The 23,843-nt window shown below is 35.8% G+C and overlaps 1 long non-coding RNA gene across 3 annotated transcripts in view; it reads right to left on the minus strand.

Annotated features, from left to right (window-relative positions):
• The window catches only part of LOC308071369, a 300,702-nt gene that overhangs the window by 185,312 nt on the left and 91,547 nt on the right, over positions 1-23,843 (minus strand). For all 3 annotated transcript variants that reach the window (XR_013931118.1, XR_013931119.1, XR_013931120.1), the window contains exon 1: positions 1-23,843. This exon is cut by the window's right edge and continues 91,547 nt beyond it. This is a non-coding gene — a long non-coding RNA (uncharacterized lncRNA).

Raw genomic sequence — 23,843 nt, forward strand, 5'->3', positions numbered from 1 at the left:
ATATTTTCATGCAATCCGTGAATACAGAAATGGACAAGACTCCCTGATAATTCCTCCTCTTAGTTTTGAGAATTTCACTGTACTGGATGTAACTCAGTTCCTGAAAAAGAAAAGATTCATATATACTATTTTAAAACTTGAAGTTTCACTACTCTCCTTTTTACTTCAATGTAATACAGTTTGGTCTTCTCAGAACTGCTAGGTGTCTTTCACATGGAAGTTTAATTTTCTAATATTACAGTAATCAGTGGTGCCAGGCGCTTCACAATGACACTGAAACACCAATATTTTATACATTTTATACAGAGCAAAGGATTCTTCTTTGCTTGGTTTTTTTGGTGTTGGGTTTTTTTTTTTTTTTGGGGGGGGGGGTGAGAAGAAGCAGACAACACCATAGAAAAATCTCTTCATCTTTGAATTTTGTTTTGCCAGATTTCTAAATAAAACTTTATGATCTATTACATCATCTTGGATGTGAGTGCATTTTCTAAATAAAACTTTATGATCTATTACATCTTCTTGGATGTGAATGCATCTTTAGACCGATATCAGTAAATAGGCAATATGACTCCCCCAGATATGTTAAAACCTGGGAAAAATCCAGAAGCCTCATTTTCTGCACAGCTAATAACAAAGGACATTTGCAGAACCTGTAAGAGGAAGCCAACGCTTCCTATATAACTTTGTGAGATTCTGCCATTTCCTTTAATCCTATCAGTGGGGCTTTCAGCAAATAGAGCAAAACTAGCTTGTGCTCCACCTGAAGCATCACATGAGCAGCTGGTTCGGGAGAAATATTTCATGAGTTGTTTTATCTGCGGGTTTGGTTTGTTGTGGTTTTTGGTTGTTTGTTTGTTTGTTTTTTTAATAGATAAACTATATTATTTCTTGTTAAAAAATAAGGCGCTGCATTCAGAAAAGGTACTGCAAGTCAAGTATTTGGGTTCTGCTGAGATTCTGTTAACGAACTGTATTTGACCTGAGGCAAGACATTTAGCCTGGTCTTGTCTCTAGCCCTTTGTAGATATGTAGCTGAACCTTCTCTTTGCTACGTTTCCAGATTAAACTTTTGATAATATTTTGTGCATTATTTGGCTTTGATTGTAGATTCAGTGATGGTCATATTTGACACAAGTTTTGCCTACAATTCAGAGCAGTGCATTCAGACATATGGTGTAAGCTCAGAGCTTTGATGAAAAAAAGGACTAAAGATTAAGATAATTTCTAAATCCTGTATCCAAAAAAACTCAGAGGACAAAGATTAAGGCTTTGGTGTAGCTTTTAGAGAGCAGGAAAACCTTTAATAATGAGGTCATATAGTTCATATAGTCCACAGGGAAAAGTTGGTGTAAGGGCACAAATATGACTACATTTTTCAGATATTCTGACAGTATATGAAAGGTATACAAAAGAAATTTTGTCTGTAGGTCAGCTACAGTGGCCTAAAGTAATTTGTTCCTATTTTCTAAGTTTATATGCATTACTAGTTAGTTAATCATGGGAAATATTCTACTTGTCAATATTTACTAGAAATACAAAATAATTTTTTTTTAAAAAAAAAGGACTCTAGAAATAAAGAACATCTAACTTCCAGAGAAAGGTATTATTGTAATATGTCAAACCAAGTGCAAATCTCTTATTAAGAAAGCATTGAATAACAGTCAAATAATCACAATTAGACAATCCACATGCTTTACGAAAACAAACTAACCTCAAATAAATAGGAGTCCTTAATATCCAACGTAAAATTAGCACTTTACCACATCTTTTCTTTCACACTTATCAAAAGAGAAGAAAACTCAAAAATAAATTGCTGAATGAATGACTAGAATCCAACAAGAAGCTTAACATGATACATCAATGTACACTTGCAGCCCAAAAAGCCAACCATATCCTGGGCTGCAACAAAAGACACGTGGCCAGCAGGTTGAAGGATGTGATTCTCCCCCTCTACACCACTCATGTGAGACCCCACCTGGAGTACTGCACTCAGCTCTGGGGTCCCCAACATATGAAAGACACGGACCTGTTAGAGTGAGTCCAGAGGAGGACTATGAAGGTGATCAGAGGGCCGAAGCACCTCTCATATGAAAACAGGCTGAGAGAGTTGGGATTGTTCAGCCTGGAGAAGAGAAGGCTGAGGAGACCTTACAGCAGCCCCTCAGTGCCTAACGGGGGCCTGCAGGAAAGCTGGAGAGGGACTTTTTGCAAGGGCAGGTAGTGATAGGACAAGGGGAAATGGCTTTAAACTGCAAGAGGGTAGGTTTAGGTTAGGTATAGGGAAGAAAGTCTTTCCTGTGAGGGCAGTGAGACCCTGGCACAGGTTTCCCGGAGAAGCTGTGATGCCCCATCCCTGGCAGTGCTCAAGGCCAGGCTGGATGGGGCTTGGAGCAGCCTGGTCTGGTGGAAGGTGTCCCTGCCCATGGCAGGGGGGTTGGAACTAGAAGATCTTTAAGGTTCCTTCCAACCCAAACCGTTCTATGATTCTATGATAATCTGGAAGAAAGTGTAATGAAAAAATAATTATACAGATGGTTTATTTTAGGAAAAAAGTGTAGACCACAATAAAAGTGTTTTAAACCTTCTCTTTACCTTCATTTTAAAACTGAAGGAAAAAGTTCAACAAAGGATCTTCCCACAGGTCCAGCTACAATACTCATTGTGATGAAATCATAGTTTTCACTGTGATACTAAAATTTCCTGCTTAATATCATTCAGTCATTCCATTCATATTCAAAAAAAAACCCCAAACATATAATGTATTTAGACTGTAAGAGAAACTCAGCTATGTAAAATCTTCTTTTATCTCTGAGTAACATAATCAGATTACATGCTGAATAGATCCTGAAATATTTTAGTAGGCCATAGGAAGTTTGTAAGTTCATGTTTTTTCAAGGCTGCTCAACATACCACGATGTTGTGTTACAACTTTGGTAGACTGCTGATTCTGAAAAGTCTGTGCTTTTCAAGTAATTCCTGGCCCTGCAGAAGTGACCCCTTGTCACCTTCAACTCATCAACTCCTCTCTCCTATGACATCCAAAAAGATAGTTTAGCACTTTGAAAGCACTTATCACAAATGTTGCCTTATGGTAAACGTCTTGTCTTTGCATGCTGTTACTCAGTTTTAGTTCTAGCTTTCTGAGCAGCTCTGTTCAGTAGAGTCTAATTCTAAACATGTCCTGTACACATGCAGTACAGCACCTGCCTTCCATTTCCCTGCTTAGTTCATCAGCTCAAAACGTGACGGTCATTTTCAAACTAAAGTTTCCATCTGTGACTTCTGCCATGCATTTAATTTATAAAGCTTTACAGTCTTTCAGTTGCTAGTTTCTGCTATTTCTCCACTTTTTTGCTGATAAAGGTATTACATTTCTTAAATAGTTTCTCTGTCATTTTCTTTTAAGTGAAACATACTATTTCTTGGATCTTTAGGAAAGCTTCCAAACTTGAGCCTTCTTTGTTCTAGCCTAGCAGAATCCCTTTCTCAGCAGTGAACACTTTCATACACTACACCATAGTTTCCCAACAACTTTAAGGCAACGGGGCCAAACCCTGAGCTGGTATAAATTACATAGCCTCCTTCTGAGGCCAATGGATGCTAATAATCTCAGCTGAGAGAGTAGTTTAAAGTTTTGGTATCCATCCTGCTCAGACTAAAGTAATCTTCAGGGTGCTTATGTGAACCAAATGTTCCTCTGACAATCCTTTAATGAATTAAAAAAGAAATACAACCTATAGTTACTTTATTAGCCTGATTCCAATTCAGATCTTGACCAGACTTTTATCTGATATGTGCCTGCAACTTAAAATAAATGAATAAATCCAGATTCTTTTAGGAAAATCTTAATAAAGATCCTTTTTCCTCTGGACAATAAAATAAAATAAAATAAAATGATGCAACACGAATAGCTTCCAAACTCCTAATTACAGCTTGCAAGTTTCTTCAAGACAATTTTGTATTGCCATATAACATGTTATAAAATCCAGAGAAACAGCTAACTGCTACAAGAACATAGAAGAATTTTACGTGAACATACATTAAGAGAAAAAGCATTTAACAACTTGATATACATTTTCAGGTTTCAGAATGGATTATTTTAATCAAAATTCATCTGGACATTAATGCCCTGTTTCTCCTCTCGCATCACTTTTACACTGACATAACTCAATTAAGTTCAGTGGAGATACTTCTGATTTACAATATAGTATCTGAGAAGGATCAGACCCTGAGACTTTCATGTATCTACCATCACGATATAAGTAAGTATATGAATCCTCACTGTGAATCAGAAAAGAAACATTTAAAACAGATAGGGAGCTTAAAACAAGAACAGCATTTTTTTATGTTAATGTTAAGTCTTTGGATTTGGGAGGGTTTATTGGTTTTGTCCTTTTTTTTTTTTCCCTTTTCTTTTTTTCTTTTTTTTTTTCTCTTTTTAAAAAGAAAACAAAAATGAAAACCCCCAAACTTCTGCAATGCTTTACATAGTTGCAATAACCCTTCTGGATTACTTCTTGGTATGCAATTTTAATATCCTTCTCTCTTTGACAGGGTCAGGTCTGCTTTCTCTTTTAGGCAGCTCAGAAGACTCAACTTATAGCTAATTGCTTTGATTATTTGTTCTGTAACCTCTAATTCCCCATGACCTTTTCCAAACCCATTTTCAGTTTAATGAGCCAAACTAGTAAAGCTTATACTGGACTTTTGATGAGAGCTGCCAGAATGTCTTGACAAATTAAGTGTTTAAGTGTTCCACATACTACGTTGCTTTCAGACCAAATGAAACTGCAGAGGTAATGTTGTTATTTTTCTTTTAAGGTATATCATTTGTCTGTACAGAGCAGTTCCTTTTCACAGAAGGAAATATATTAATTTTTCTACACTACCTTCTGTAACTTCAAGCTGGACACACTTATTCCATACAGGCTGGTCCCTCAAAGATTTTTATATATATATATGTGTGTGTATGTGTGTGTGTATATATATATATATATGTATGTTTATATGTATGTATGAATTCAACATTGTAACTTTCATTGCTTTCTTATCCACTTCTGTATCTGACTAAGCTACGGAGACTTATTTTAACAACTCCAGCAGGATACATACTGTACCTGAGATAGAAACATCCTTACAGGGTACATTAAGAAACTTCTGTGGCCACTTCCAACAAAAATGAGATTATTATATTAAAAGCATTTTTATTCCAGCTAACTTGTACAACTGTCTCTGAGACTGTACAATATCAAAGGACAGAGAGGTAGAAAAACCTCCCAAATGGAGACCTCCAGCCTGCTAGAAGGACACTGACAGAGAAATCCTTACCAGCCCCTTGCATAGAAAGAAAGACCCAAGATCATTCCCAAGAAAGTAGGCAAGAGCTGAAGATAAGAGTGTTCAGACTACCTGGCAACAATAACCACTGTAAGAAATGCTAGCATTAAATCGCAGCTGTGACAAAATACTCAAACTTCTTTTCATTCATATGTTTTAGTATGTGGTACCATTTATCAATGAATCCTCCTCAAAATGGTGAGGGTATTATCATTTTTCTAGGTGTTTACAGAAAGATCTGTGAAGGCAAAGGATAAAAAGCAATATGGAAAACAACTGGCAAACCAGCACTGTGAATACTCTCAGTACACAACCCTATCCACTGTGCCATGCCGCCTTAGGGAAGGAAAAAAAAGTGAAGGGACTATGCACAACCATCTTTTCTACTCTTGACGTTATTCAGTCAGCACTAGACAGAGGTAATAAAGTGACTATACGATGTACTGAGGGCTCATCTGGCTCACTGGTGAGGCTGCCAGCATAGTGCTTTTGCCCTGAAGGGGCTGAAAATATTTGACATCAACAACTTGATCTACTGGGGTTGTGACAGCAGGTCTGTGTCTTTTTAGTGCAGCATGTCAAACTGAAGAAAACAGGGAAAGCAACATGGGACAAATGTTTTGACCTTACAGTGCTGTGCTGTGGTGATGAGATACTACAAGTGTTATATCATTCTCCTGCTAACACTTGCTGGGAGCAACACCTTCTTCTGTACTTATGACTGGTCTTGTTTATGTACAGGTTCTGTTATAAATTGGCAGAGAAAGTCTTCAATATTAACAGTACAAATTGTTTAATCAATAGAAATAACTTCCTCAGATCAGATAAAGGATATACAAACTTAAAGAATTATTTTTTTTTTGATACAGTCAAAAATCATTTAGAAAGGACCTTGAGATATAATAATTGCCAAGGAAAAGATAACTCCAGTACATTGTTTGCAACTGAAAATCACAACACGCTTTCCTTACAACATGCAACACAAATCTATCTGATAGTGCATGTCTTCAAGGGTCAGATAGAAGGTTCGTATTTTTTAAATAATTCTCCTTGTTGTTGTATTGTTAGTAATGATACAGGCCTGCTGTACACTGAAATATAATTTTAGTGAAATAGTGTATGTGAGTAATGCAGAGGCTTCTTTCACCTCCCTTCCCCACCCCTCAAAAGACCATTTTTATTCCCATTCTTCCAGAACAGAGGAAGTAAAACTCCAGCATACAGGATCATAGAATAGTTTGGGTTGGAAGGGACCTTTAAAGATCATCTAGTTCAGCGTCCCCTGCAGTGAGCAGGGACATCTTCAACTAGATCAGGTTGCTCAGAGCCCCATCCAACCTGGCCTTAAATGTTTCCAGGGTTGGGGCATCTACCACCAGTCTGGGTGACTTGTTCCAATGACTTACCACCTTCAATGTAAAAAATTTCTTCCTTATATCTCGTCTAAATCTACCTATCATATATCTATGATATCTACCTATAATCTACCTATCATACATCTATCATATCTATCTTCATTGCAATTTCCAGTTCATCAAACTAAATAAATGAGAAATAAAAGTTATATTAGGTCTTTAAAGCATGAATTAAACCCAGAAGGTATGAGACTACAAGCTCCTTCAGACTTTTGCAGTGAAAATATTCTGAACAGAACTAAAATCACATTTTTAGTTTATATTGTAATGCCTTTGTTAATGTCTAGGCATATCAATACAGTCAACAATTAAAAAAAAAAAAAGGAATTTAAGAATCTTAGTGTCTAAAAGCTTTTTAAGTAGGATTAATATAAAAAGATATTATAATATGCATAATAGTAATTGGAGTACACAGTTAATAACACTAAGCAATTGTAAACATTTACATGTATATATGACATAAGTCTCTTAGTGTCACAATTCTAACATGGCATAGAAAAGAGTTAAAAAAAAAAAAAGTATTTTAGGAATTTCAGGACAGAATGGCTGTTTTCTTGTACCTCCTGATGAAATATGTTCTTTTCAAAACTCTTCCTATATCAAATGTTAAGCTATTATGTAACAAGATCACTACAATTAATGTGATAAATTCAGAAACTTTTAATGGAGGAAGACGAGTTTGTGATATTTACATATCTTTTGGAGAATGATATTGAAAGAGCAGCATTCACAGAAGAGGAGGACTATTGAATATTAATAAAAATATGGTGATCAGTTTTCTTGATGAATGTACTGAGGTGGTTCTACTGTTAATTTCAGTGTGAAATAATTTGTTAATCATGACCATACAACCAAACACTCAATACTACCAACAGACTCTGCAAGTGACAGGAATTTATTTTTAATTTTGGGCTTTTTCTGCCTAAATTAATCATGAGACCACTCCATATATCATTTGTGTTTTCTTACTTAAAAGCTGTCATACAGTTTGTCACCAAAATGTAACTTAAGCATTGAGTCACGTGTCATCATTAACATCCAATGCTAAAATGTCACAAAATGGAAATTGTTCACCCATATTAAATGTTGGCTTTGGAAGTACTAAAGGAAGTACTTTCTTGGGGAATGAAGATTTGAAGGCCATGTTTAGCAGAATCTCTCTCAAATAAGAACCAGGGCATTAGATTCTAAATTTGCAACTAAAAATTTAACCTCTTTAATACAGAAGAATTTTATCCCACTCTCTAACAGTGAAACAATGCATTTTAGCATTTTAGTAATTTTGCTTTCTATCACAGTGAAGAGCTCTATGTCCTGATAATGTGAAATACAATTTTTCTTCCCTAAGAAGAGAGAGCTATTCTTGCTTTTTACTGTGTTCTTAGGTTTAGGTTGACATATTTTATTTACATGTTGCTTCTCCCCATCTGAGGTTTCACACTGATGGTCCTTTGAGGGAGTTAAGTACCCCAAAGCACTACCTCTTTCAGTGTTTTGTTGAATTTGAATTAAGATTCCCTGTAGTAAGTTGCAAAATTGTTCAAAATTGACTCTAGGCATCCTAAGAACCCTAAAGCTTCTAAGGGACTTGTTTAAAACTAAAAACTGAATATCTCCTGAAGGAAAACAACATGTCAGATTTATATTGTAATGTGTTATTGTGCTTTTTGTTCTAATTGGGTTTGACGCCAAAATGCTGTTATTTTGCAAATGCTCCTGAAGTATTATTCTGTTGTTATTATTTCCACATAGAAAACCAAACAAACAAACAGCATAACAAATAATAGCACCAGAACAATAGCAATTCTGGCAAATTTTCCATCCATTATCCATATTATTTAATTATACAGTTTTATGTTGCGTATGAGTAAGAAGTTTTAATATTTATGGTGAAGCATAGTGACAGGTTACATTTTATACAAATGAAGCAAAATTACTTTAACTGAGTGTCTAAGATGACAATATTTTATTTCAAAAATTTTAGCTTAGCCTCAAGAATTAGATAAGGAATATGAAAAAGTAAATCATATCTGCCAATAAAGGATATATAATCATCAGCAAATTTGTACCGCTACGTTGCATTTCAGCAATACTAAAATACTCTTATTTAATGCTAATCAAAACAGTGAAAGAAGACAAGATATGAGAAGCCTAAATGCACTGTTTCTTTAATCATAGGAATTTCTTGAGAAATGATACTTCCTTTGTGGACATTTAAATCTTCTTCAATACAGACGACAGCTGAATTAATTTCTTCCTCTGTATGGCACCTAAATGTATATTTGATTCAAATATACATGTAGAGTTATTAATTCAGGGTTAGATTATTTGCCATAACAGAGTATAAGGCTGCTGTATATTCTAAATAGAACCACAGTATGAGTAATAAAAGTATCGTGTAACAGATTTTTGTAATAATAGAAACTTTCATCTTTGAGATTTGATCTTTTGAGACAGAAAGATGACACAGCAATTCCTTTGTATTAATTTATAACTTTGTTAAAACTTTTCCCTTAAAAAATTATGTCTGTTCACCATTTATCATATACTCTAGATACCTCTATATATGTAAATTAAACTCAGGTGGGTAACGGCAACTTCCCCAAACTAAACCAAACACAAATAAACACCAAACAAAGCTACAACAATCTTCCATCTTTTAAAATAACGCTATCAATACTTAAAAAGTGTTCTTGGTCATCTGTGTAGTAAAAGTTACTAAAGTAATGGCTTGTCAGAATGATGCACACATTAGATATACTTAATAGCTCAGTAGGTTTTCTGGAGATAAAAAAAAAAGGAGGTGCTGTTCTTGTATATCTTAATAAGCAGTGTCCCAGTTTTGGGTTTTCATATACTAGATCTGACCCTTAGCTTTGTTTCAATATAACCAGTGTAAATAGATGGATCCACTCCCATCATTAAATTTACTCTCCACTGATATAGTTTCAAATCAACCTATTCTGATTTTCTAGTGCCCCAGTCCACTCTACACAGCTAAATTAAGCAAGAGTAAACTAATCCAGTTTAACATTGTATTCATAGCTGTAGTTGGTGCTTAATATGGTATCAAATATTTCCTCCAGAGTTTGTTTCTTGAGAGTTCAAAATTTAACAAAGCATATTTAAATACAGGAACAGCTCCTTTCAGACTGAAGGACATCTCAGCTGATGTGAGAAATTGAGAGTTAACAACCTGGATTCTCATGGTGGTCCAGCTAAACTAGACTAAGACAGTTAGCGATGACACCTGTGAAACAAATGTTATGACGCGCTCCAGTTGAACACTCCATGCCTTCTACTGAGAAGGTCCTCTTACTGAATGAAATATGTTTCACACCAGATCCAGCTCTTTCACTCAAATGGTATCTGAGATTTAGGTATCCTCAGCCAGTCTGAAATTGTGCCAGTACAGGCACATGAGACTATGCCATACTTCATTACTTTGAGATACATCAGACCTTAAATATACAAACAAGCAGAAAATCACTGCACTCAAAATTCCAATGTTGAAACTATTCAAATTCTTGAAACAAACACTTAGATTATAGTTTACTGAACAGATTAAAATTCTGTTCTCTCAATGTCTACATGTTTCTGCACTACAGGAAACAGATGGCCTTTGACATCAACCAACCTTTGGAAAGAAAAAGGAAGGGAGTTCAAATATAAGTCAAGTCAATGTGCATTTCAGGTTGTCTGTTTACACGTAAATCCTTTGCAATCTTACAGCTCAACCCAGTCCAGACAGAAGGAATACCTACACTGTATTCACTTGCATTTTAATCCTCAATAGGAAAATACTGGAAGAAGGTCAAGTACCAGTTATACCAAAACAGAAAACAGTAATGTACTTCAACTCTATAGAAAAGGCTGTACTAGAGGAGACCAATTTTGGTGCAGTCATCCATACCAGTTACTTCACAGTACAGTTAAAGAATCCATGGAACAGGTAATTGAAAACGTTCGTAATCCAGGTTATATCTTATAGGAACAGCATTTCCACTCATTGTGTAGTGGCTATCATAGACTGCGAAGTTGCTTATTCCATAGTCTACCAGTGTTTATGACCCAGTTAATATAATTCGGGATGCTCTCGTTTCCATTTTAACATCAGACAGACTTCATTAGGTACAGAAAAATGTTTAAACTGCAACATTTGTTCATATTATAGTAACCATATACAGTAGTGGGCAGATTGTATGACATGAAGATATCAGTATAAAAGGTCTACAAGCAAGCCAACATGCTTCATGCATTAATCAATTATCAGTGCATTATGCAGTCCATTGATAATTACCTCTGTTATCAACTGACAGGATTTCCATGTTTTCCATGTATCCAGGCTTTGTTTTTGGTTTTTTTTGAGAATGCAAAATCACTAACATGTATTTGAAATACAAGATGGGTTTGAATGCATTTAAAGGAGTATTAGTAACAGAAACAGAGTTTAACAAGTTTATACGTATATATGGAGATAAAGACACTTTTGTTTCATTTGGCACCTTCTATAAAATGCTTGTTATTTCTTTTAATTACCATAAAACTTATCTTTTCTTGTCAAGTTACATGCAGTTAGAATAACGCATGATTTTTTTATGCTGTTTCTTTTAAATGAAGGACCTTTCTCATTGGAAGCTAACCACAATAGGAAGAAGGAAGTTTACTTGCTTGCAATTTCAAGCAAGGATCAAGACATTGTTCCTTAGGGTGACTCATAACCAGGAATTCACATCTAGATTCCTGTTAGGTTGCACATCTGACTCATGTCCTCTCACAAGGTGTGGTGCAGAAGCTATTCTGAAAGTTATAAGACAATTATTTTCAAATATACCAAGGAGACTTATAAAAATGAGCCATTTCAGTCTCCTGGAAATGACTAATAAGAACTATTTCAGCCGTTACTTGCAACTATTTACAAGGCAGAAGGCCATAATTATCAAGGTTTTAACAATAGAAATACTGGGTAAGTACACTTCCCAAACGTTTTGGGCCGATCCATATTATGTAGCATAAAGAAAAGATAAGCCACCACTGTAACCTATATGTATACATATATTTAATATATCTTAAGTCACTTAATAATCATGTTGAATTTCTAAAATCACACTTTTTTTTTTTTCTTTACCTCTTTCTTTTTAATAGTCTTCATTAAGACAAACACAGAATTTATTCTGGAAAGTAGAACAGAAACCTAATTCATGCATAAAGGGAACTAGAGAGACTCTCCCTTTACAGCCTGCCTGTGAATACTTTTGACATATGAGAGTGCCAGCTTCACAGGCATGTCTCTTTCCCATCTCCTGAAGACTGCCTCTACCTTCTCATGCTTTCTTGACTGTATATGTATGTGCCCTTGTGCAAGAACAGTGTCCTGGCTTTTCAGTCAAATCCATGCTTGGGAACCCCTTCTTCCCTTTTCCACACCTCATTCATTGTCACTTGTTTCAAGTAAGCAGGTAAATCAGGTTATTTTGGCCTCATGGACTACCTGTCTAACATAAAACCGTTTCTCATTGAACTCAAAATGAGAAATGGGCTTGAAGTCCTACACAACAATCAGGTTTTTACTGTGCTCCTAGAAATGAAAAAGATACTCTCTGCCCTAAAGAGCATATAGCCTTCTAGCACACAGACACAGCAAAGACATAGGAAGGAAGAAAGTCTGACAGCAATACAAAAGGGAGAGCAGCTTGAGGCAGGGTAAACCCTTGGATGGGTGTTTTATCCATGAAAAAAATCTGAATTACACTTTCTAGCTACTCTTTATAGTCCTCTGAAAATCTTGCTTTCTCTTTCCTTCTATTTTAAGTGAATACTTGTTCGGGAGGAGGCTATCACAAGAAGCAAAACAGGGAACAAACTAAGGAAAGAGCAATGATTATGTAGGTAGCAAGAAATCTTTATCTGTATAAAAAATATAGAAATAGTCTTACTACTTTTCATTTTGCTATGCTTGGAAGGTTTCTCTGCGAAACAGAACACCCATCCCTCATATTTTTAACCCCATGTTTAACTCCCCCTATGAACAGCCACTTCATAATGAAAGTTCAGTTTTTTAAATTACAGTCTGGTATATTTTATTTGCCATTAAAGGCAGTTTCACTTGTTAAGGACTTGAAGAGTGTATCCCAGACTAAGTAAAAATATTCCCTCCCACACACAACAAAAAGTTATTGAATACAGTTAAACAGAATTAACTGTCTTGTAGAAAGTCTGCCTTTCAACAAGGTTACATAAGGCTGTGCTTGATTTTTGTTACCAAAATGTAATCTGATACTTTTTTCTTATGAAATGTAACCATTGGTTCCTACATAGCCAATGATGCAAGATTTAAATTTCAAATCAAGTCATTTCAGAAGAGAAAGTAAAATATTTATGGTAATATTTTAACTGTACTTATGATATGACCAATCATTTTAACCATCCTTTGGCAAATAGGATTTCCTTTCTAAAGTTTCCCCAGAGAAACAGTCCTGATCAGAGGCTAATTTTTATCATCTGTCTCTGCATTCAGGTACCTGGGCCATGAAGCTCTTTGTGCTTTGTGGTAGTTGGCATTCAAAGGTCAAACCAATTGATTAAAATGGTAACGAGCAAGTCCATACAATGTGGTTACACGGTGGCCCAATAGTCTCCATGTGCACCTCATTAGGTCTAATTGCATTGAAGTGAACTGTAATTCACTGTTAATCTAAAACAGCTGAGAGGATGGAGTTCTTCACACAAAGTGCAGTCAGGTAAGTAATTTCAAGCATGCTTTCTGTCCTTGCAAATTACAGCAGAGTTAACAGAAAGCTTGCATATTAGTGACAAAATGAAAAGGCTACTAATCAGCAGATCAGGCTGGAGAGACAAACACTTAATACTTAAGTGCAATACAATTTTTGCTAACAAAAACTTCCGGGATGTACGTGCATTAGACATCCATAGGTTTGGCAGACCCTATTCAACTCATCCCTTATCTTTACTAGGTTTCACCCCACTCCCCAGTCTTCATACTACTGAAAAAAACCAAATATTCCAGCATAGAAAATATGCAGGAATAGCGTGAATTTCTGCTTAAAACTCTGCTGCATGTTGTATAATGGCAACTGTATTGCCAGCTATCAGGGAGCCTTTATGATCTTGAAGATAGTTTTCTCCAGATCAGGGAAAACAAAAAATAAAAACCAAATCAAACCAGTAGGCAACTCCTGGAAAACAAACTGGAAGAGAAGTATAGGGATTTCAGGGCTAAATGTAGAATCTAGCCTTTGCAGCAGTATAAGACAGTTACAGTACTCACCCTTTATATGCCTGGTTCGCAGGGCAGAATCCACGCTTGAAGGTACAATGGCAGTGAGGCACCTCAGAGGGGGTTCCACATCAGCTGATACAGAAGAGAGCTAAAGTGACCACCTTCAAAACTTCACATCCAGGCAAAGAAAGGCAGGTTTCAGAGGCAAAAGTATAGGTGCTCACTTCAGCTAACATCTGTTATATGCCTCAGATGAGGCCTCACAAATTAGGTATCTTTATGCCAAGTTTTCCTGGTTTCAGCTGGGATAGAGTTAGTTTTCTTCTTAGTAGCTGGTGCAGTGCTGTGTTTTGGCTGTGATGTGAGAACAATGCTGATCGATCACTGATGTTTTCAGTCATTGCTGGGTGATGTTTATATTCAGTCAAGGACTTTTCAGTTTCTTGGGCCCTGCCAGCGAGAGGGCTGGAGGGGCACAGGAAACTGGGAAAGGGACACAGCCAGGACAGCTGACTCAAACTAGCCAAGGAGGTATTCCACACCATATGACATCATGCTGAGTATATAAAGTGGGGGAAGAAGAAGGTAGGGCGGACATCTGGCATTATGGCGTTTGTCTTCCCAAGTAACTGTTACACGTGATGGAGCCCTGCTGTCCTGGCAATGGCCAAACACCTGCCTGCCCACGGGAAGTAGCGAATGAATTCCTTGTTTTGCTTTGCTTGCATGCACAGCTTTTGCTTTACCTATTCAACTTTTTTTTATCTCAACCCTCAAGCTTTACATTCCTTTCTGATTCTCCTTTCCATCCCTCTGGGTGGGGGGAGTGAGTGAGCAGCTGCGTGATGCTTGGTTGGCAGCTGGGGTTAAACCAGGACACAGGTGAATTTCATAACTTAAGCTCTTCCTGTTTCTGACCTCTTAAGCCTAACTCTGCATGTCCAATACAAGCAGAACAACTTAAAAAGATAATGAAGTTTGGTTCAAACAGTCAAATGCCACCACATATGCCAATTTTGTGCAAGACTTCTAAGCTTAACCATCTAAAAATCTAGCTGAATATTCATAACTTAGTTTCTAACTGTATTACTTCTTAAAATAGTGCTTTATTTAATGACATCATCAGACCCTAGATCACAGAGTGGGACTTTGCTGTGCTTGGTAGCAAGAGGACAAAACCAGTCCCTTCCCAGGGACTGCAAAACAAAACATGAGGCTGGAGAGGATGTAGAGATGTAAGCAGACAGGCGCACAAGGAACCAGGAAAGAAAGAAATACAGCATCCACAGAATCTCCCCAGCATGACATTTCTTCTCATTTCTTTCATAGACAGTATAACGAGGGAGAGTTTTAAGGACTTGCATTTAATGAGGTCGTCTTTTAAATGTTTATGGCAAGTTTCAAGTACAAGGTCAATGCAGAAGAAAGCACAAGTGTGCTTGTTTGAAAATCTAACAAGTGGGCAACAAGACTATAATGGAAGGCAGGACCTGACATCTCAAGAGAAGGGGAAGGCAGACTATAATGTATTTGTATATGATACTATAGAGATACAGGCTTTGTCACTGCATTCACTTGGACATGATGAACTTGTCAAGGCCAGAAAAAAAAACGCTATTATGGCAATTGAGATATAAGAAGTTGACAGCTTGGAGAGGAGTTGTAAGTGTTTTCCTATTAATCCAAACAGTTATCTGAGAGATGTTACTGGAAAAAGAACTACATGAAGAAGATGAAACATAGCTAGGAAGTGGTCTGAGGTGATCATGATGAATCTGGGCCTCCATGAAAGGCAAGGTGGCAGAAAATGGAAACAAAAAGGAAGGCCTCAAGCAGGGGAGAAATGTCTGAAAAAGCATCCTGGTTTAGTCATGTCCAGCTGGATCAGCCAATTCCATTAATTCAGAGATGATGGGAATCACAAACAAATACTTTATTATGAAAAAATAGAAAAAGTCAAGAGGTGACATCTTTGTTTAGATCCAAAACTCAATAGTTTGGAGACGGTAGTGGAAACAGAGTTTGTACACAAGAATACTGTGCTTTTTCAGTGAATAATTTAAATATATATATTACCTAAAGAGATGGCTGGTACACTTATACTTGTGTTAAAGCAGAAGATGGAGAATATGTTTTTCTGGCTTTCCCCATTGCTTAGTTTTCCTAAAATCAGGGGATCAAAAGATGATGCTATGCAAAGTATGTCCATGAGTCTGCAACTATATGTGTTAATTATTACAATAAGGTGTAAAAATAGAAGCTGCCCATATATGACACGCATGCATTTACTAGACAGACTGGTAGATAATGAAGTTTATAAAAAGTGTCACTCTCAAGCCATGGAAAAGTATTGCAATTTACTATATGTAAAAAAAAACAACCAACCTTTATGTTTTACTTAATTATTTATGATGATGGGATTTATTTGGAACTATTGGTAAGACCTTCTTAATCACTTATGGTAGGATATATCTTGTGAAAAATAAAGATGGAAAGCTCTGCATGAAGCTTCACAGGTAACAAAACTGGTACTGAAAGTACACCTGATGATAACTTCCTCAGCTTCATTCAGTTCTAAAACTCTAAAAAAGAGTTAACTCCCAGATTTCACTTCACCCAGGACACAACTGACCTCTGTCCATGTTTCTTTGCTTCAGTCATGTGTCACAAAATGTCAAAAATGTTTTCCTCATTGCCTTCAATGAGAAAGTCTCACCTGATTTCTGATGAGATTGCTCACCCTGGAGGTCAACTGTGATGACCTTTAAAGAGAATAAAGAAGGGATGAATAGAATTAATTTCATTAATAGTGGGGAATAAAAATATCAGTGTTACCAAAGCACTAACCACAATTGTTTGATGGAGGAAAAAGATCCTTCTCTGCAGCCCTCCTAAAGTGTTTTTATCAACTCTGCCTTGACTGATCATATTCACTAATCTTTCACCTAAGAGGAGACTCTTCTCTGCACTCAGTTTATGTTTATAGGAGAAACAACATGCTTGTACACTGAAATGAGAATTGACCTTGAAGAGTGGCAGTTGCTAATGGTGGGAAGTTTAAGTGGTTAGCATTACTTTCTCAACCCACTGCTCCTTTAACTCTTATATAGTCAGTTGCATTATTTCAGGAACAGAGCGAAGAAATTTGGTATACTGCTGTTGTTGCAACATACTATAGCTTCTTTATAATTTTCCCTGTCCTGATCTTTTTAGGCACAGATGCTCTAATTGTTAAATGTCCCTGAAGACATTAAGTATCAAAATAGCTAAATACATAGTTACCTAGGTGGTTCCCAGGAAGGATGTGCTTTGCATAAAGCGCTTGGATTATAACCTCTACACTCATGATTTTGTCTCCTTGTTGGTGATGAGCAAATTGCCAATATCCAGTAAGAACACTTCAATAATAATTTTAAATACATATAGAATAATCACATGTTCATGTAATGAACATATGATTATGTTCACATAGGATTAGCTGCTCCAGTCAATGTAGAACATTAAAGCACTAAGACACAGATGGTATGCAAAAATAATAATTTAACTCATTAAACTCTACTCTGGGAGAAGCAGAAACAACTTATGCACAAACTGTTGCTGGTTGAATCATGCATGGGAGTGAACTGAACCTCTCTAGCTTCAAAAACTTTACCTTAGATGGTATTACTGTCCCAGCCTTTTCTAAGGCTCTTTTTCAACCCCCTTCAAAGGCTGTCCCATCTACTCTTTAGAATCCTTGTCTTTTCACTAGCTTCTCCAATACCCTATTTTTGCTTTGACAGCTTGCTTTAAAGCAAGGAAAATCTACATGATATCTAATGATTTGGCTAGTGAAGTTCTGATCAGCCCCAGAAATTTACACACATCCTGTAGTTGAGCGCTCTGCATTCATATGTGCACAAGATTAGTGCAACACATAACCAACACATACATAGAATTAATACTACAAAGATGTTGAGTGTGTTTATATATTAATAGAATATACCACAGTGTTCCAAATAAGAATAAATGCATGATCAGTTTGTGATTTACTTGCAGGTGCCTGCTCTTTATAGTCGAAGGTAAATCTATAAATTCTTTCCTCTTTTGGGGACAAGTTACAACTTAATATCTTTTATTTCTACTTTTTAAAAAAAAAATCCTTAATATTAAAGAAAAAATACTCCCGAAATGTCACTTGATTGATTGTAATGGCCAGCTGTTACAATCTCAATGGAAGTATAAGAACTGCTGCCTAAGGTGCACTGAAGAGTGCCAAGCCTCATAGCAGCTCAGCTCATCCTAATAAGTACCACAGTATGGAGTGAAAACTGCAATTTTAAATTCTCCCAGAGACCCATTATTTGCAAACCATTGACACAAACAGCTCCAGTCCCCCCATCAGTGCATACCTGGGGAGCTCTTTATCCACAGAGCCTTGCATGCTCAATAACTTTACATACTAGAAGTCCTTATGAAATTTTGGATAAAGATGTTCTTACATATGTGAATTGTTTTTTCCTTACCATTCAAAAAGATAATTAATATATTAAAATGCACCCTCAGTCCATCTTGATTTAGGAAATTTTAATTATAGAAAAGAAGTCTGGTATCCAATAAATGTATGAAAAAGCAGGAAATCCAAAACAACTCTCACAAAACTTCCAGGTATCTCTAAAGAATAGCTTAATGTATTTTTTAAATGGTTGGAATTAAAGGGGACAAATGAATCTAGAATTTTGACTTCCCTGAAAATGTAATCCCAAAAGATTATTTTTTAGGTAGAAATCCTTGTGAAAAAGGGTTGAAGGGGTTTACATGTAGACACTGGAACATTATATACTACTATACAATGGAACCTGCTACATGATTGTCCTTCATTTCTACTAACCTTTTGTAGAATTTAAAAAAACAGAAGTTTTAAAGAACAGAAAGGCTGGATCTAATCTGATTAATTGATGATAACCAACATTCAACATAAGCAGCTGATGCTCCTGTCAGCAGTGAGCCTGGTGGATATTTAGAATAATGCACTTTCTTGCTTTTTTACCCACTTTTTAATGAAATCTGTGAGTGTCTGCCTCTTTAGCTTATGTAAAATTAAAACAAATTATAAAAATATTTATTGATAATAATTGGCTTTAAAATTACCAAAATAATTCAGCATGGAGAAATTGAAGATGTTTGATACCTTGCAGACTAAAACTGTACTCTTCACAGTCCCACTCAGAGAAATTTCTATTGCAATAACATTCCTAAGCATCCTAAATATGACATCTATTACATCATATGACATGATTTTATTTTCTTTCCTTTTTTTCAATTTTATGGGCATTTGCTGTTTCTTTCTGTTTTATTTTTGGGAAGAAGAGTTTAGTTTCTCTAAAACAGTATTTTAGTTGCGGTTTTTTTTAACCTATTCTTCCTTTTCAAAACAGAGAGTGTGCCTGAATGGCAAAACAAAATAGCCTTGTTCAGATTCTGCTACATTAAAAAAAATGAAGTATAGGCTTCTTCAATGCACCCAAGTTCAGCTTCATCCTGTAAATGGAGCAGGCAATATCCACACCTTATGGTGTGAAGATTTTATGTATTACTACATATAGCTTAAGTAGTTCACCTATCCCTTGCAATGCTTTAGTATTTTTAGTGTATCTACAAAAGATTTTCCTTATATTTATCAAAACCTCTTTTTTTTTCTTATCAGTCACACTTTATCTTCTGATTGTTTTTCTAATAGTAGAAATGCCGGAGAAAGAGGAACATAGTAGCAAAGAATCAATAGGCTTATTCATATTCACTGACACCCCAATCACTGCTTTCTTTACAGGGAAAAGGGATCTTTTCCCCTACAATTGGAAAATTCTCATACCAGCAGCCAAGGCTGTTCCAAGCAGGTCTGAGAATGAGCAGGAAAGATGGAAATAAACCAACTCCAGGATGGCAAATAACACACAATAAGAGAAACATAAAACTCACGCAGAGCCAAAACACTGCAGCCAAATCCAAACAGTGCATATACCGTATTGCACACACACACACTCTAGCAGTTGCAGCTGCAGCTGTAGCAAAATACCTACTAAAATCCAACTGTGAACATGTATTAACAGGCTCATTGCATCAATCCCATGGCAAAAGTGACACTGAGACATGAAGTTGTTGCTAATTATCCACTAGCCATTAATATATATCCTGCTGATGAGTCCTATCTCTTAACATTCCATCTGTGATGCTTTTTTACCTTATTTCCAATTCAGCTACTGAAAAATTCATATGTAAGATATATTTTCTGGTCAAAGCAAAATGCAGCTCTGAGAAGGCTTCAGTCCATAGAATCATGTAACAGAAGAGGAAGAATGTTCATTGTAATCCTTAGCAAATATCTTCATCAAAGAACTATCAAAAGATTTCAGATGACAGCATAAGGCTTTGCAGTTGCCTTTTCACTGTTTTTATGTGACAGAACAAAAGAGATCTTGTAAAATTAACAAAAAAACCCCAAAAACTTTTACTGGGAAACCCCATTTTTTTGACTATAGAAAGAAATATTTCCACACTATTATGTTTGACTTTTTCCTCTAAGGATGAATTAAAAATTATATTTTAATACACACAGAAAAAAGGATTTTTGGGGTAATATATATGAGACAATATTAAAAATGGTTAAGTTTATTGTAGCTTAAAGTATTTGTTGATACTTAATGGATTTTACACAATATATTTAACATTTTTGCTGTGCTGGGAAAACAGAATAAATATTAATCTCTTCCACCAATTAATTTGCTCAACAGTCAGCTTCTACTAAATGGGCTTCTGCACAGGCTTACAACACCATGTCTAATGAAATGGCACCCTTGGTAACCTGTACAGAGAAAATATGCAAGTGATGATACAGGTTTTCTTTGAGGTTTTCTTGGAGTGAAAGGAAAAAAAATATTTTTGATACCCCATTTCCACAGTGCAGAGGGAATGCAAAGGTTTCTGATCTGTAAGGCCAAAATAGACCTGAGGCCAAGTTAATAGCTAGCGGGGAGATTAAATGACCATTCAGATACAAATGAGAACTTAATCATTTTTATGTTTCAGAACTCCAAACATGCTACGTGATACATGAAGAAAAGTCTGAATAGATGATGTTTGTGGAAGACATATATAGTCCTTTTAAAGCTAACACATAACCTATGCAGCAATTTCTTACAAAAGATTGTAGCACTGTCATATCATGTACTCCAAACAGTATGTTTACACTTTGTATTGCTCATACTTATATTGTGCAGCATATTATGGTGGAATCTAATGGTTTATGTAACAGTTCAATTTAGTTTTTATCAGTAGTTTCCACACCTCTAGATTCTGTTCACAACTTCTGTTCAAAACCATTGGTAGATGTCATTCCCCTTCCCTACCCTTCCCACTCATACTTCTGAAATCTCCTCTAGTCAGTCATCTTGTTTCATTGTAAACTCTCCTTACCTTTCTCCAAGTTTCTTAACACTACTCTTCCACCTGTCTTGTCTTACATATTTTATCTTTCAAAGGCCTTTTCTTACAGCATCCATAATTTTGCTTTTTTAACATAAAAAATTGTGGAATGTCCTATAAATATATTAAATAGCATGAATCACTTTCTTTCATTTCCTCTTGAGCTTGTATGTATTTTTTTTCTAGATTATAAAGCTCTTTGCAGCAGGCTCAGAACATCGGGGCATGGCAATAATGCTGACAATGCACAAACTAGACATTAAAAAGCATTTTTATATTTGGGACTATACCTTGAAAGTATCAAGTTAGCCAGGAAAAAAGATTCCATTGACAAGAGCAATGATCAATTCTAAACCAGGTAATTTTCCCGGCCAGAGAATGAGGGAGTCTAAATATTATTCAGGTACAATATGCTACAGCCGATATAAAAGATCAGCACTTACAAATATTACAAAAAAGAACATATTGAATACTATCAGTAAGGCTATCTAGATAGTATGATCATGACTTTTACAGAATTTTTGTGACTTTCCATGAGTAAAACATCTATCCTCATAACACACAGGTAGGGAAGCTTCATTTTACGGATGCATAAAAATATTATAGGCATCAAGGAGGTCTATGCTGGAGCCAAGAAATAAAACCAGAACTCCTGAGTCTTTGCCTCTTGTCCAAATTACAAGTAACACTGGTATAAATCAGTCTGCTACTGTAGCAGCTATCATCAGAAGAGCACAGAAGACCAGAATCAAATAAAGAACAGTGTAAATATATCTGAATTAAATATTTCAGTATATGATTCAGTGTGACTCTTTAATTTCTTTCATGAGGTACATTATAGAAGACCAAAACTCAGGTTGTTCATGAGGTTAAAAGTTAAAATTTACATTATAAATTTTTTATAGACATGATATTTGATGAAACACTGAGCCGGTGTGTTCTACACCAAGGATTATAACTAGCATTCTTCTATTATGATCTATTGGCTATGCTTTGATTTAAAAATAATAATAAAAAAGCCATTCTTGATACTAATTGATAAAGTATCAAAATTTTGAGTGCTATTCAGAATGGAAGCAGGACATTCAATGTTCTCCACTCTTTTCAGTAAACCCCTTCCCTAAAATGAACTTTACCTCCACTGCTCTTGTTTCTGCGTTACAAATCCTTCTTCAGTCAGATGCTCTCATGTTTGGTTAAGAGAGGAAAACTGAAAACAAGACCAAAAATGTTTCTGTTCTGTCAGAATAAGGAAGTCAAAGCCACTGTTCAAACAACTGGGAAGCTAGAAGCACAAGAATTAAGGAATGCACTTACAGTACATTAGGAGATCTACAGCTGCAGAGAGACTGTTCAGACAAAGAGGAGTACTCTCACTATCTCATATATCTAAGTGCAGATTCCTTTTGAAAAAAATATATATTCTTTTTTATATCAAGAAACACTGATGCTGTGACAATAGTCTGCTGCCATTGATCATTGTTTTTACAGGGTTTGACAAACAAGGAAAGATCAGATCTTTGTGAAGAATTTTGCTAGAATCCTTCATGTTTCTTTATGGTACCCCGGTACTTTGTATTTGGTTATAAAAACTTTCAAATAGAAATAGAAATAGAAACAGGAAAAGTATTTTGGATAGAATGAGGTGGCAGGATTTTTTGTAGCCTTGCACAATACCTACCCTAACTTAATAAAGGCATAATAAACTTTTATAAAATCTGAAAGGCGACGAAAGAAATTATATATTGGGTGGCTATGAGATGAGATGAATTTCACTGCTTGTGTCTAAACTGGGACAAACCAATTCAGTGAAGTTACTTGAGTGCTGGTCATCAGATGCACAGCAAGCTGGATGTGTCATGAGGCGCCCCTCTGCCCCAAACCCTCATATACTCGCATTTTTTTTTTGGAAGGAAACCTGGGCTCCCCTGGTATGGACAATCAGAACACCAGGACAGCACTGACTCCCTCTGGAACACACCTGCCTCAAAATGTGGAAGCAACCAAAGAAGTAATTCTATACTTATTTTAGCACAGCCAAACATGTTCTATTCCTTAACACAATTGCTATGTATAATGTATATTGCATCACAATCATGACAATATCACAATCCTACTAAAATAGGTTATTTCTAGCGTAAAAGCAATGTACTAAATTGAGCCTTTTAATACTCTGGTATATAATATTTTAACCAGGGAAAAACGATCTATTGAAAAGGAGGTTTTACAGGCTGTGCTCTGCCTTCTGCTATTTTTTAAGAATCTTTGAAATTAATGAAAGATAATTATCTTGTATCTAATTTCACACACATGCAACATGTATGTGAATTAAGAATTGTTAGCCTATGGTTTAGATGGTGGACTGATTATACATACATTCATTAAAAAAA

This window comes from Falco punctatus (assembly GCF_963210335.1).
Source record: "Falco punctatus genome assembly, chromosome: 11".
Lineage (NCBI taxonomy): Eukaryota > Metazoa > Chordata > Aves > Falconiformes > Falconidae > Falco > Falco punctatus.